The following is a 17,276-nucleotide window of genomic DNA, read 5'->3' as shown; positions in this document are numbered from 1 at the left end:
AAACTGACAATTAAAAACTAGTTTCAAATCGTAAATGTCATATACTGTCGCAGAATGAAATGCCTTAAGCCTAGCGTGACATAGGATTGAATTCCGCCGGAGGTGAGAAAATTTTGCGACATGTTTGTTAACACTTATTTAAAAACACCTTTTTGGATGAAGATTCATTTATTGAACTAAGAAATTTTACTTGAAAAAAATCTCCAAGGGGGCGGGTTAAACCCCTAAACCCCTCCCCCCTTCCCCACCCGTTTGCATGGCATTGGCACAATGAAATCAGTGAATTTGCCGCCGACCGTGGCCTAGAGGACAGCGTTGAAGTCTTCTAAGCCATAGGCCATGAAATCGATTCTCGGTCGCCGCACATACATAGAACTCTTTCAGTGGACTGGTGGTGTTAGCATTAGTAAGATGCTAGCAATTATATCCTTGAAAGATGTACGCTTTAGTGCTACGTAGAATTTAGATCACTTCAGAGAAACATGAAGACCGAGATCCTATATGTGTGTGTTCGTTTACTTCGAAACATTTTTTGAAATTTTATTCATTGACTAAAAAAATTATATCGATTCAAAAAAGAAGATTAAAAATAATAAAAATCAGTGAAACGTTTTTAATTTTCGAGCACGAGGTTTATAGTTTAAAATTTCCAACAAATAATGGTTGTCTAAAATTTAATTTGAGATATAGGCTTCCAAGAAGATAAAGTTTTCAAAAAAAAAAATAATAATAATAAAAATTCAAACACAAGCTTATTTGAATAAATAAAAAAAAATAGTAGGACTTTAAAATTAAGTAAGTTTTATTGAAAATCAAAGCAAATATGAAGATGAAAATGATAAGAAAGAGAACAATATTTTTGGTACCTATGTTTAAATAATTGATATGAAAAATTTTGTCGTCCTGAACTCGAATCTTTAGTCAAATTTGATCTATCACCCCTAATTTTGATGACATTGCTTTAATAATTTTAAAAATTAATACGATTGGAGTAAAATCAGTTTTTGAAAACTGATGAACTATCAAACCTACATAAACTCATAGAAATTTAAAAAAGATATCATAAAATATTTTTGACATTATTGAAGCAAGTTCTATTAAGAGTTATATTCCATTTAGGAAATTTGTTGAAAACTTCAAAACGATTTGAGTTTTGCTTCAAAAACATCATATATTCAGTTTGATTTAAAAGTTTTTTTTTAAATTAGTTTAAATTCCTGTATTTTAAAAGTAGGGAAAAGTAAACAAAAAAAACCTACAACCTTTTGTTTTCGCAGGATTCAAAATTATTTAGGTTTTCGAGAAAATTGTAATGTTTTACAATTTTGAAAAAAAAGAGCACAAATGATTTTCAACCTTTTTTCAAATAAAAAAAAAGCTGGTGAAAAAAATTATAATTAATTGCACATTTGGATTCAAAGTATTCAAAAAATCAGAGTAAACTCTATTCCTTGCACCTCGGAAAAATGTGAATTTTGTGGCCTTATGTATTTCTTTAAACCCTTTTGAATGTGGAGTAGAGCATTTAGAATAACATGTGACACGAAATAAAATTGATCCTCAAATTGGTTTAATAAAGGATCTATTTCATATTAGCATAACATTTTAGTGATGAATCATCTGACAGCACTAGATTTGTTATGACATAAACGATATATTTTTTCATCAAAGTGAAAAGTAAATAATAAAAATGGATATCTACTAGGTTTAGGTGTTTTTTGCTAATTATGCTGAGTATCGTTAGTAGTAATCACCTTTCACATGGCTACCAGCATATTCTTGTGTTAAATTAATATTTGTTGAATGAATTATGAATTTAAAATGGTTTCAAATTCTGAACTTGTTTAGTTGTACTTCTTAAAGAAAATCGATTTTTTAGATGAGTTGGGGTTTGAGTGTCAAGATTTGAGTTTTAATACAAAAGGTTTGTGGAATTGCAATTCGAAATCTATAATTATAAATTCGTTCCAATCTGTGAACGTCATATTTTGTCGTTAAATGGAATGTCGTAGGCTTAAGGCTTAGAGTGATATTGAAGCAAATTCCACCGGAGCACATAGGAGTGTTTCACCCAAAAACCTGGCCAAAACTTAAAATTTAAATTTCATTGGTCACTTTTATGTTATTGTTTATTTGATTCTTGAATAAATTTAGCACCATGTACCGTTCATTTTTTTGGCATCTGATTTATTTATAAGCTGTAGCAGCTGTCGAAACTTTAGTATTTTTATAAGATAGAATTTTTCTACAAATTGTTGATTCAGCGCGACTAAGTCTAATCTATCATAAAAACTTTCCTCAGTGACTAAAAATGAAAATTTTAAATGGAGAACTTCAATGGAGGAATGTTTAATAATTTTGAGTTTAATAGTTAAAAATCGATGATGATAGAGATAGTATACAGCGCTTTGAAAATTAATTTATTTATTTTTTGTTTTAAACGTGGATTTTTTTTACAAATTAATGTTTTTGTTTACTTTCCCAGCAAGTCCCGGAAAAATTTTTAATACCATTTGAAAATTGCTAACTGCAACCATCATGCGCAAAAGAAAAAAATTGCGCAAACTCGCGCAACCTCGATATTTTTAAGTTTGAATTTTAAAAATATTGATAGTTTTTCCCCCAAAAAAGTCAACTTGGGCATTGTTTATTTTCAATTAAAGCCTGTGAAATTCATGTTCTTTTACGAATATTTGCAATTGTTACTTCACTTTCGAAAACAAATAAAAAAATTCAAGGTTTATCATAATTTTATAACTTTTATAACCTGGATTATCTATCTTGTCATATAAATGTTAGAAAATTTCTAAAAGGAAATTATGAAAAATTATGAAAACCTAAAAAAATATATTAAATGACCTTAAACACGTTTGAAGAGTCGAAATATACACTTTTATCGACTTCAAACCTAAAAAAATATTTTTGGCCAACTTTTTCTTCTAAGTACTCCTGTGTGCGGAGGCTAGCTAATTTTGTGGCATGTTTGTTAACACTTATTTTTAATAACCTTTTGGAATTAACTAGTTATTCGTTACCACTGTAAATTCATTTCCTGAAATTTTTACATGGAAAAAATCTTTATGGGGCTAATGAAATGTGCCCCTCGGAATCTCGACACCTGGTTTTGAAACGTATTTTAATATTTTTCAAAACGATTTCTATTTTATCTCAGATAATTTATTAGTATTATTATTTCTGTAGATAAATGAGAATGTGGTAGAATCAGTGTCGGTAAATTGTATATCGCTTCTCAGAGCTGCGGAAAATAAGCCGTTAAATTGGTATTTTTTCTTCTAAGGTTAAGTTACAATAAATAAAAAAAACTGTCATTCGAAATGAAAAAGTCATGATCAAATGAATTCAAGTAATTTTGTATATTTTCCCGTTGAAACAGGTTTGGAAATTTTTATTTTTCTTTTCACCCAAATAATCGACAGTTGTTCCCTTAACCTACCTTCATTCTTCTAATTGTATCAACGGTCGCTCATTTCGAAAATTTGCTTTTAACTAAACTCTTTATGGGCCTTAACCAGTGCGTGTGTATATTCAAACATGTCTGAAAAATAGACAATACATTAGCGGCTATTAGAGAAACTATTTTTCACCATTCATTGTCATTTTTCCCATTCAACTATGGGGGGCACAAAACACATTCAACTTTCCACACTCCTCCCCATGCATCTAGATCCATTTATCTTCAATCGCTCTACCACCCGCGACAAATTGAACGCATGAAAGTTCAAACTCGCTGGCATGGCGCACGCATTAGTCAGAGACCCAGTTCCAAGTGAATAGAGTGAACAAAAGCTGCTGCTGCTGGTGGGTAAACATCTAGTATTTCCATGCCGAGAGTATAAACAGAATAAACGGAAAACAACAACAGAAAAAAAATGCTCCCATTAAATGTATAAATTTCACATTACGCACTATCAGAGACTATTTTTTCGTTTCTGTCATTTTCTGGCAATAGCTCGCTTTGGCGCGGGGACAATTTAGCACCGCGCGAGGTCCCTGAGGGGTTTTTCGATTCATGGTGCCAGGCTTTTGCCTTGCTCTAGCCATCCGGAAATTGGACGATTTGATTATGTGCACTGACTGTGAATCTAATATAAATAAATATTATTCATTTGGGTCTTGATCCGTTATTCTAGATCCCGGATCAGGCTGGTGATTAACATTTGGATCAATTAAAGCTATGATCATATAGTATCCGGAAATTTAATTTTGGTGATAGCTACATTACTAGAGATTGTAAATGCAAAACTTTAGCAGCGTTGTGTTGGTTATGAGAAGGACTATCTTGTCTATTTTTGTCAGGTTTTTAAGTTAACGTGTGTTTGAGGTATCTACGATGCAAAAAGACATGGTTAAAATAGTTTTGCACGAATTTGGGCCTTTTGCGCATTGACAATTCTTCATTTTCGACTTGAAAACTCATGAACTGTAGATTTTTTTTTCTAATTTTTTTTGGACCAAATGGTTAAAATGTATAAGGAGCCACTCTAGGATCCATACGAAGTGCCTTTAAAAAGTGTGCAAAGATAAAAAAGAGATTTTATGAAAAAGTAAAAGTATTCCTTGAAATCATTGTTAAATAATTTTTTATATTTTAACATTAAATTTCACATTAACACCTTTATTTTCTCAATAGAAAGTTTTTCGATCAAATGAATAGTTTTTTAAATACACACGTTTGTAACTATCCGGATTCTTAATGATCATAGCCTTAGTTTAGATCTACTTGTTATAGGAACGTTGTGTTTTTATTTTTTTGAGTTCTTACCTAGGATGGTCATTGACATACATCTTAAAAAAGATCCATGAATCATTTTGAAATTATAGGAATCTTTTGAGATGTGTTTACAACCAGGAAAATTACTCTTATTTAATAAGAACTGCTAGCTGACCTGATGTGCTTTGCTTCCACCTCATTTTATTAAATACTAGCTTATTTTACCCGGCCTTGCTTTAAATCGAAATGAGTCATTTGACTTTTCAAAATTTGAAAGCTTTAAATTTGACCTATGTTTGGCCATTTTAATTTGTTAATCTTTTTAAAGTTTTATTGAGATTATTCACTATTTTGATTAATTCACTGAAAACTTTTAGTTCTGGGATTTTAATTAACACGTTCCGACGAACGAACCCAAAAAAAATCTCAGAGCATGAAAGTAAAGCGAGAGAGCTTCAGATTTACAACGCGTGGCAGAACTGAGCGGCAACCTTGCTTAAGAGAGCCGTCACCCATATATGGGTGACGTGGCGACGAACGTGTTAATTGATAATCTAAATAATTTCCCTTGAATCCTTGTTCATCGTATCACGAAAAACTTTTTTTTTACTCACCATGTTAGAGGAAACTTGAGTTGATTTGTCCTTACATTTTTTATCTTCAAATGATAAAATTGTTTGTTTTTATCTTTCCCACTCCCCAATAAAAATCTCTTTTGGTGATCATCCCACTTTTCAAGAAGTTTCCCTGTACAATGGTTTATTCAAATTTCATTTACTTAATAGTTTCTAAAAAGACTTCCGAATCTTGTTGAACCATGTTGAAGAATCACTTTCCCTGTTTTCAATTGTATGTTTGATTTTTCGCTTTTTAATTCCACACTGTTTTATGAGTACTTGTTCTTAAATGTTGTAAGCTCCATTATTTAATACTTTTTTAAAGTGCCATGACTTTTGGTTTGTGGGAATAAAAACGAACTTTTTATGGGATTATGAAATCTATCTTTTATCTCTTTTAGTTGTAGTTTACTACAAGACGTCGGAGAGCACAGTTGCTCAGTAGAGTTCTCTTAGCTTGAGTGAAAATGTATATGTCACGGCGCGCCTCCATCAAAATAATTTTTAGATTTTTTTCCGTGCATCAGGCATAGGACTTTAAATCTGATACAAAATAGCAAAAGGCTCATGCGAAAAGACCCTGATCTTGTAAGGAAATAGTTCGGAGAGATATTTTTTTAGTAATAAGAACAATCAAGAAGAAGAAGCAGAATTAGAAGATATTGCGCCAGATTTATTGAGCAGTTTGTGAAATATTGTAATACTAAAACTAGAGCCAGTTTTTGATAACTAATTTGAGCACGCCTCGATAAAGGTAACCACATCTGAAAAGAGAAGAAAGAAACAATATTAAATATCTATTAATTAAATAGGAAAGTGATCAGCATAAGCACCATTGTGATACGACCACAACGGGTTCCAAACGACCCTCGTGTTTAGTAAGTTCACTAAAATGATCAAATGAAATTGTCGAACATAAATCATTACTTTCAATAATTTTACATCAGGCATCCACTGAGTAAATCGTCTAAACGCAACAGCGTTCAGAAGAACCAGAAAGGCGTCAAAAGCGTCGCCGTGTTATTGAAGCTTATTTACATACTTACCCGTCATACAAGTGAGGTTACCCATGAATTAGTAAACAAACTGAATTATAACCGAAATATTGTTTAGGAACGCATCACGATAAGCCGCGTACAACGTTTAGAAGAATCGAAAATAGAGTACCTAGAATAGAGAAAAACAGTAAACGTAAGTAAAAAATGGAAATGTTAACACAGCAAATTGTAAAACCAAATCGTTGCAGGAATTTTTCAATATATTGCATATTAAAAATACGGAATCAACTCTACTTCATTCTCCCAAAAACGACAGTATATATGTGATAAGGGATTTTGAGGTTAGAAAATAGCTATCACGTGGAAAAATGTCCGAATCCAAGACCCGGATCAATACTATTCGATTTTCTTTCGAAAGTGATGCAGCAGAACCAACGGAGGCAGAAATGTTCAATTTCTGCCAAGACAAGTGTTTCAAGCCAGAAGATTTGTATTCTGTGCACAAAGATAAGGAATCTCGATCAATTTTAATCAAATTCAGGAACAAGGCGCTGCTGAATTCATAGTTACGTGCGGAATCTGCAATCAGTAGTATCTTTTGTATATGCGAATGGAACCAGTACTGAAGTAGAAATCGGTGAAGCAGGATCTAACATCAAATATGTAAGGATTTTTAATCTTCCTCCAGAACTGAAAGATCGGGACTTTTACAATGCTTTGTCATCATTTGGAGTGATTAGACATCAAGTTCGTGAAAAATATCACCCGAGAACAGGTTACCCAGTGTTCTCGACAGTGAGGAGTGTGTACATGGAGATCAACAAGGAGGTACCTCCCCAACTTCGTATCAGTCACTTTATGGCTGTGATGGAATGTCGAGCAAGTGTTTTTTGTGTCAAGGCACTAATCACTTGAAAACCAATTGCCAATTGCCACGTGATTCGGTTCAAGGTCGTTTGTTCAGCAGTGTCGCTGCTGGAACTCATATAGTTAATGTGCCTTTACCAAAAGAGAATGATGATCGACCAAAGGAAAGCCTAATAAGTGTACTCCCAAGTGCCGAAAGCTCTTCTCGCAGAACAATAGCAGCTGTCAGAAGAGCTTCACAGGAAAATACAATGCAACAAGGAGAACCGGAAGAACCAACCAAATAGGAGAGCGTCGGAAAAAGTACAGCTGAGAGTTTGGAAACCAGCGTCGCACCTGGAACGGAAACTGAGTTATCACCATCGCAGCAATGGAAATGTGTTCAAAAGCGTGGAAGGAGACCCCAGAAAAACGAAGACGCTGAGAGTTACTCATCAAATGGTTTTGACGTTGGAGCACCGATATCTTCACCAGACACAGTTTCAACATTGGAAGTACAACAAGAAAGAACAAGAAGCAAGTGCAAACTGCTTAAAATGGAAACGAACCAACAACAAAACCGAAGTATCAAATCGTACCGCTCGAAAAGTAAATAGTTTTGCACTAGAAACAATTAATTCATTGATTGAGTATATTTTCCTAAATAATTAAATATTTTCTCTCTATATTCAGCATTGCTGAACATAGTTGAGGAAGTTGTGAAAAGAAACAGAGTATGTACTATAATAATAATTGGAACCTTTTTAAAAGCGGAAAATACCCTAAAGTTATAGTTGTAACAATGATTTGAAGTTATGTAAGGTTTTATTAAAAAAATAAATTAAAAAAAAATAAATTAAAAAAAAGAAAAAAAAAACACTGTATGGTCGTTTCTAATGCCCGGCCTTGATGGTGAAAACAACCCCACCAAAGGAAACGAAAATCGGTTAACAAAATAAGTGCCATGACTTTCGGTTTGTGGAAATAAAAACGAACTTTGTATAGGAGGGTTCCTTTTCTTAGGTGGGAGGGGCATAGAACTATTACTAAAACCTTACCATGGTCCAACTACATCTCTGTACCAAATTTCAGTCTGATCGGTTAAGCGGTGTGGATTTGTATAAGGTGCATATAAACAAACAATCAAACAAACATATATAGTCCAACTCATCTTTATATATGAGAAGAGAAGATTGAAGTTATTTCGATTCAAATCAAAGAATCTTTGAATACAATATCAACACTTTTGAAAAGTGATTTGTTTAATGAGCTTCTAGTTTTGTGCTTCTAGTTTTGAAGATTGAAGAAGCCAGCCCTTACAAATTATAGAAAGAATCTTCAATACAACAATTAATCCCGTAAAATCAAAAATCACACCTTTTTAAGCGGCGGAAGTCTTGCTCCAGTTTTCATTTAAATTTGAATCAAATTCAACAGTTTATCATTTATAAGAATTTTCATTGTAGATAATATATTTATGGAAATAGAATTTTGAATTCCGTTCAATACGGTGAATCGGAACAATTTTTGAAGCATTTTCCTTAAACTCTAAAATACCAGGCCCCTGCTAAAGACTCGTGCATGCGGGCGTTTCGATACTTAAATGTCATAAGTCACAAAATCATAAGATTGCCATTTAATACAGAATTTAGGAACCGTCAGGTCCAGTCCGGATTTTGCCAGGATAATTCACTTTATTTGACAAATCAAATGTGTTGTACAAATTTTCTAAAATATGCGTCCGAAACTAAATTTTTTAAGTAAGTTTTAAAAAATAATCATAAAAGATTTTTTTGAAGCCTTAAATACTATTTAAAATCTGTTAAAAAGTTTGGATGAAAAATATATTTTTTAATCTTTTTTTCTTGATTTCTGTTTAGCAATTTTTGGGTTTTGACAAAATTTGCCCGGTTTTTCCTGGATTTTGACAGGTATTTATATAAAATTGCCAGGATTGGACCGGCCCGGCTAGATGCTCATAAAATTTTGGCAACCTTCTAACAATACCACCAAAAACGCTCCATTGATATGGAAATGAATTCCCAATGCCCAATACTATCTTCTTACTGACTTACTAGACCATCACACAAAAATTTAAAAATGATATATTAATTATAATGGAAAAAAAGACATAAATTTTAAATAGTACAAATATACACTTTTTAGGAATCATCTCAGATCAAAATAAAGTTTTCTAGTTACTACATTGGATCTTTTTTTCGCTTTTCATATGGGTAGATACTCTAGATTTCGACAGGAACTAGTTTTCGACAAATTTTTAATGGAAGGCTCATCTTTCTATTTGTTGGCTCAAGTTATCTATGATCATATTTTTCTATATTTGCCCTCCCACTTTAGTATACGTAGAATATAAAAATTAATCTAAATAAATTGTTGAATAGAAGTAAATTAATAGTTTAAAAGTAACACTCTAACTCATCTGTGCAACTCAATGCAATCGACTAAATGAGAACGATTTTGAATCACGAAAAAACACCCCTTTTGTTCGATAAAAAGAGACATAAAATGAATCAATGGATGGATAAGGTTCTAAAATCAATCTTTTCGGCAATTTTTTTTTAAATTTTGTAAAAATTTCATGAAATTTCATCTGTTTTTTGAGTTGTTGAAAACTAGCGCTGAAAATTCACCTAATAATCTATTTTTCGACACCTATCTTCTTGGGTATGTTTAAACTATTTCCATGGTGTAAAAAACGTCGTGAAGTAGACAAGCAATTCCAGTATGCAAATATTCATATTCCAGAGCTAACAAAGGACGTGGATATATGCTTGTCAAAAACTAAAACTTTTTGTGTCGAAAACTCAAATCGAATGTCGAAAACTAGGTCATCGAGAGGTTTTAGTAAAAGAATAATAACAACGATGTTTTGAAACTTTTGATTGATAAAAAAGGTAGAGAATGAAGAAAAAAGTCTGTTTCATATAACCAATCATATTTGAAATGAAAAACTTTAATCAATTAATTTATTTACATGGTTTTTCTGACAAAAATAGCAAAAACTGTCGAAATCTAGGTATTTTCCTATAAATTCCAATTCTTTATCGATTCGAATAAGGATAAATATGTTTTAAATTAAATAATAAGAAAAAAAACAATTATGTTCTGAAGCGCAAGTTCATGTAATTTCAAATACCCAAAATTTAGTTATAGAGTTTTGAAAATTCAAATAAAAGTGTCATTTCATTTCCAGAACTAAAAAATTTTGTGAAATTATTTTTATCGGCTATATCGGTGAAATTTTATATTCTTTGAGAAAGAATATTTAAGAATTTAAAGAATATAGACGGATAGAAAATAAGAATGAGGTGAAAGATGTTGAAAATGAGCGGAAGGATAATTTTAATTTGGAAAACTTTTCATCACATTTCATCGTTTTGTTATTCAAGGGCCTACTACCTTGCAGTGGTTGGTACTGATAAAGTAAAAAAAAAAAAATAGAAAAAATTTGTTTGTCGAACATCATTTGAAAATTCAGTAATTCTTTTGAAAATTAATGCTGGAAATTAACTCTCATCCACTCTAGAATTTCAATATGGTATGATGAATTCTGGGGGCACATTCAAATAAAAAAAAATGTCTTCAGGGATCCCTAATGAATTCATGGCATTTTAATTTTGCAAAATTACTTTTAATGGACGCTTCCTGAGTATCAATTTGGCACTCCTCAATAAAAATCGATAGATTTCTTGGTTTCCCAGCCGATTAATACAAAAACTGAAGTTCTGAAAACTCGTGACTCTATGAATGACACCGAAATGTGTTAAATGATTCCACTTTTCAAAATTTTCCTTCAGGAATGAAACAATTTTGACGGTCAAAAGTTTTCAAAAAACTTTTTAACGTTTTTGAGGTTATTATCTTAAAATAATTTAAAAATATATATATTCTTGAGTGCAACACATTGCTTCTAACTTCAGCTTTGTTGGACATACATTTTTTGAGCGATATAAATCGATAAATTTCATTTCTTTCTTAACTGAAGGGATTATTATTCGTACCAATCTGGAGGGTTTAACAGCCTCTACGAAACTATAAGTTTTGCGAATCTTTATCAAATTTGTGATGTTTTGTAGTTTTGCTATAAGTCAAAGATCAATAATATTTAGTGAAAATTAATACATATTATCCAAAGAAAATCTAGTGCAATCGCCCATGTCGGCAGGGACGAGCCTGGAAAGATTTTAATTCTGGTACAAAAGTGCATAGATGTTAACGGTATAAATTTCGTGTAAAAGCTCTGTTTTAACTAAACAAATAACCTCTAAAATTCAAACGAGCAGGGTTTAGACATCAAACCAAGCTTATCCACGCTGTTTAGTAAAAAGTTACCTGTCATTGCGTAAGCAAATGTTGACCTCTTTTGAATGATTTAAGATATATGATCCATATGTTTGTTCCCTCAAGTAACTCTCGCCTTCAATTTTTTTTATAACGAAAGCTCACATTTCGCTGAGAGTTTCAACGTTTTTTGTGTGTGTACCGGATTACGGTGATACTCCTGACCGGTCGATCGTGACAATTCGTAAACAACAACCGGGCAACGGGTTCTCCTATTTTCGGGTCCAAGTACCGTTGCTTATGGCTTGGTTTGGAAATTGGAAACGTTTTTTTTGTCTCCTTCATTCGAAAGTTACAATTGAGGGATTTTGAACTTGGATTCAAACCGAACCCCCGTGAGAAGGGACAAACTGCCTTTTGATGCGTATTCATGTGTGAGGATGGCAGTTTTTCCATATATTTTTTTTTTCCTCGGCTCCTTACTCTATTCCATTGTAACGCGGTTGAATTGTTGGTGCGTTTTATGGTTTTGAAAAGAAGATAACCGTACGTCGTTGTGTCACATTTATTGACAGCGGGACAGCGCGTTAACAAATATGGCATATTTTGCCGGGCCTAGCTGAGTTTTTGCCAAAACAGGGGAGGAACTCTGGAGGGATCAAGTTTATGATTATTCTTTTGGCAGAGTGCTCGCACAGCGGGTTTTATTTTGAATCCTTTCGATACTTTATTTTTTTTCGTCCCACCGAAATGGAATATGCAGAGTTTTTCCAAAGCACCAGAAGCGATAATGTTCCAAGCGACTCAGCGGAACCGAAAAGTTACGGACGGAAACTGATCCGATCATCAGCGCAAATCCTTATCCGTTACAGTAGTAAAATTTGCCCATAAATTCACGACGTGATGACGAATGAAGGGGATTCTGTATGGCAGTAAAGGAATAATTTAGAAACCAGTTTGCCAAATTAATGGCAATTATCTAAACAAATAGATTTTTTCCTGTACAATTCGCATTGAAAATATTTGTTAAAATTTACAAAAAAAACGAGATATCTCGATAATTTTATTGAGAAACAAATTATTTGTAATGTTTGTAATTTTCTGCCTCTTTTTTGTCTTTTTTTTTGTATTTTTCTGTGATAGGGTGATTTGCCAATCGTTGCACAGCTAAGCACATGATTTTGGTTTTTATGCTGTATTTCAGTCATTTCAACCAAATTCACTCGATTTTTTTTTGTCGAAGCACTCATACAGGATTGGTCAACATGATCCAAAGGTTCAAGTGTTCGAAAATAGTGACATTAAAATTTAAAAAATCATTTAAAACAGCTTATCAGTGCCCAATAGTTGCACAGGCAAATTTTATGTCGTGCATAATGTTGTACGGTTTTTTCCAATGGTTGCACATTTTAAAAATCTTCTTAAGGCCCAGCCACCATGCGGTCGAAAAAGCTGATATTTGTTACGGAAGCTTAGTATGAGAACTTCTAGTTCAAATGCAATCTAATTTGGTGACGGCCCCTTTTGAGGGGAGGGGGGGGGGGGGGGGAGTTTGTCTTCCATATAAACCGTCCAATGCACAATTGAAAAATTAGGATCCAAAATAAAGAAAAACACAAAGCCGCCGGGTTTGAGTGTCTAGAATAGCATTTATCACACGTGAAGTTTTCTCAGAAACTCAAATCTACCCTTTAATTTAACCGAAGCCATTTGAGTAAAGTGTTATTTGACCTTATTTGCCCAGTGCTGAGCTTATTTCTTTATATGTCCTACCAACATAAAATTGTATGTCATTAAAATTCCATAGAAAGAACTAAAAGGTATTTAATGCTTAATTTTTAAGTGCCTATTTACAGGTGAAAAGATAAAAGAACGTAATCTGTTTTGCCCCTCTTTACCCCTATGAAGAAGATGTGATTTTATAAAACATTGCTCTAGGACTGACTTGGAAGTCGATCGATTTTTAAATAATGAATATCAATTTAAAACTTAAAAATGGGCACAACCACGCCCAAAGCTTCAGATTGTTTGACTGATTTATGCTCATGATAAACAATTTTTTATAAGAATTTATCTTTTAAAATGTTAATTAATTCAAATATCTTTTTCATGTAAGTGGGTGTATTTGTAATTAATGTAACCTCAGTAGCATTTCATCAATCTTCAGCAGACAATCACAACAATCACAGAAATGTTTCTCAAGAGTTTTCCGGCTGAAAAATTTTTTTGGATCAAATTATTTTTCACAAAGCTATGACTGTTTATTTCTCTGGATGATCAGGACCAAATAAAGCTTCACTTAGATGTCTTCAATGAAGGCAATTCGAAGGCAGATTCGAATTTCTAAGAAAATTGCACATCAGATAATTAATATTACGGGTCTTCCAACCTTTCACTTGGATTTTTTGGGATTAAGGATCATAGTTTTCCTACTATACAATATTTTGACAATATTATTAACATTATAAAGGGGTTCGCTGTTGACATGGAATACAATTCTTAAAGATTTGTCGTCTCGCAATTTGAGAAACAGGTTTTTCCAGAAAATTTTTTATATTCTTTGCATAAAATGTTGAGTAAATGATCGCGATAAAAGATTTCAAAATAAATCTGATAAAAAAGTAGTCTCTCAAAGCCAATGCAGTTGATGTGACTTTGACACTTTTCAGACAATGCAAGTTGCCTTACTTTCATTTATACATATGTTTTTTCAACGAGTTTAATAATTTTAAAACTTCAAGTTTTAGATTTAACGGTAGAAAAAATAAACTTATGGAAATTTAAAATGTTTTTGAATTATTGAATTAATTATTAAAAATCAACACTGAGTGCGAAAAATATGAAAATTCTGAATGGAAAATAATAAACTGGAGTATAGAAATTACTAAAACTACTAGTTAAACGTAATTATCTACTTATTCAGAAAAAAACATTTCATATCAATAGACAATTCGAGTTGTTTTAGTTGCATGTAGTCAATGAACGTGTTCAATTTTGTATGACAATTTGTATGGAAGAAGAAATTTTCGCATATCCAAAAAATTCAAATAAGTTTGAAATTAAGTTTGTTTTTAATGATTGGTTTTGCCCATTCTTAAGCTTAATTTTTTGCAAACATGAGAGAAAGCAAAGAATTTCATGAAAAAAATTATAATAATTTCAAAATAAAAAATCGGAATCAATTGAAAAGTATTGTAAAATTGCAAGATTTGCTTCCTGGAGCCTTCAATAATTTCATGACAAGTTTTTGCGAAAGTTTTAAATCAACATCATCCTACGGTTAACCAGCTTTCAAATTAGCTGCCAAAACAATAAAATTAAAAAATATTTACCTTTTTTGAATTTTTTGTATGACAACGTATATCATTTCTGAGAAACAAATTAGGTTTAGTTTTTGTTCACATGAAATGTATTGTAAGAACCAAGAAATATTTAAAAAATCCAAAATTATGTTTTTTGAACTTTCAGTACATCTCTGATGGTTTTTGAATGGAAATTTGGATTTTCCGTACGAGCCTCCTTTCTAATTCCAAACACGTTGTTATAATTCACGGCTTAATCAATCGCTTCCAAAATTTTTATTGCTATTTTTGGCTGTTAAAACAACTAAATAGAGTTTTTGGAGGCAAACAAATTTATAAATTTGAAATTTCCAAACAAATTTTGCAGAGGAATTATGTACAACAATGGGGCAGGAGGAGATTGAGTGGACCAATTGTTGCACGACCCGACATTTTTTCAGGTTAATTATGGATCATAATTTTTTTTCAAAATCATGGTGTTAAAATTTTCCAACAAACGTTTCGTATAGAAAAGTGATACTAAAATTGTTTTTCTCTAACGTAAAACCTTATTTGCCGTAGAAGGAATGTTAAGGTTTTTGTTAACAATCAGCACAAAAACCGCGCGAAAAAAACAAGAAAAATTAAAACTGTCATAAGATACACATTTAACAGCAGAAAATATCTCAAAAGCCTCATTTCATCAGAAAACATTCCGAATTAAATGATTCAGTATTATTTTTGAGGAAAAGTTGAAAAACAGCTGAAATATTGACAATTTAAGTCATGCTGTGCAACGATGGGTTAGGGGACAACGATTGGCAAATCACCCTATATGGACATTTTTTGAATTGTTTGTGATTTTTCGTAATTTTCTCTTTTTTTGTATTCTTTTGTCATTGATTATAGTTTTGTGTGATTTTTAAAAATGTTTTAATATTTTTTTGTAATGTTTTCGTCAATATTTGTGAGGGTTTGTCACTTATGTCATTTGTTCAATTTATTATTTATTTTTTTCAAGTTGTTTGTTATTTTTTTTTGGATCATTTTTTCAATTTTTTTAATTTTGTTTTTTGTTAATTTTTAGTAATATTTAGTAATTTTTTGTCATTTTTAGTCATTTTTGGTAATTTTTTCTTCACTCTTTGATATTTTTTGAACATTTTTAGTCTTTCATTTTCAAATTTCTGTATTTTCCTAAATTTTTCGTCATTTATTGACATCTTTTGTAAATATTTTAAATTTTAAAGGTATTTATTGTATTTTTTTCATTTTTTCGAATTTATTTTAAAAAAAATTGTGTGATTCTTAAAAAAAAAATGATTTGTTTTTGTTATTTTTTGCAGATTTTTGTCAATATTTGGAATGTTTTGTCATTATAGTTGTATTTTTTGTTTAATAATAATTTTTCTCAGTTAATTGTCATTTTTTTTGTATATTTTTTATAATCTTGTCATTTTTGTCATTTTTAGTCATTTCAAGTAATTTTTTGTCATTTTTTGTTATTTTTTCTTGATTCTTAAATATTCTTTGTCATAATTAGTCATTAATTTATAAACTACTGTATTTTTCCTCATTTTTTTGTCATTTAATAACATTTCTTGTCAATATACAAAATTTTTCAGCTATTTTTGTTATTTCTTGACATTTTTCTAATTTAATTCGAGTTTGTGTGAGTTTTTTTAATTCTTTATAATTTTTTTTTGTTATTTTTAATAATGTTTTGTCATTTTCTTTATTTTTTTTCTTTGTAATTTTTGGTATTTTTTGTGTTTTTTTTTGTTTTTTTTTTGTGATTTTCTGTCAATTTGAGTAATTTTGTCTAATTTTTTGTGATTTTGGTAAAATTTTGTCATTCTTGCTATTTTTTTGCATTTCCTCGTTATTTGTGATATTTTTATTCTTTTCAATTATTTTCATAATCATTTGTCGTTTTTGTTCTGTTTAGAATTTTTCGTAAAATTATGTGATTTATTGATATTTTTTCAAACTCAATTTTCATATTTTTTGATTTTTTTCTGTTATTGTTTGTAGTTTTAGGTATTGATATGCATTTTTTTAATCTTTTGTAAAATATTGTAATTTTTTCTTTATTTTTATTTTTTTAAGAATTTTATGTGATTTTTTGATTATTTTTTGGTGTAATTTTTTTTCATAACTCTTGTTATTACAAACATGTTATTATTCGTCATTTAATTGTGAAGATTTGTCATTTTTCGACATTTTTTTTTTATTTTTTGTATTTTTTTTTACCATTTCAGTAATGAAAATGAATTAAATGAAAAATTCTCTAATTATTTTTTTTTATCTTTGAAATTTTTTGTCATGTTAAGTCATATTTATTTTTTCCCCTTATTTTTTCTTAGTTTGTTCTCTGTTTATTTGTCATTTTTTTTGACACTTCTCAATTTTTTTTGCATTTATGTGACTTTTTATCATTTTTTCTTCATTTATTCCTCATTATATGAAATAATTTTTTTTTTTAAATTTATAATTTTTT

This window comes from Uranotaenia lowii, chromosome 2 (assembly GCF_029784155.1).
Source record: "Uranotaenia lowii strain MFRU-FL chromosome 2, ASM2978415v1, whole genome shotgun sequence".
In the NCBI taxonomy this organism is placed as follows: domain Eukaryota; kingdom Metazoa; phylum Arthropoda; class Insecta; order Diptera; family Culicidae; genus Uranotaenia; species Uranotaenia lowii.
This window is presented reverse-complemented; position numbering follows the sequence as displayed.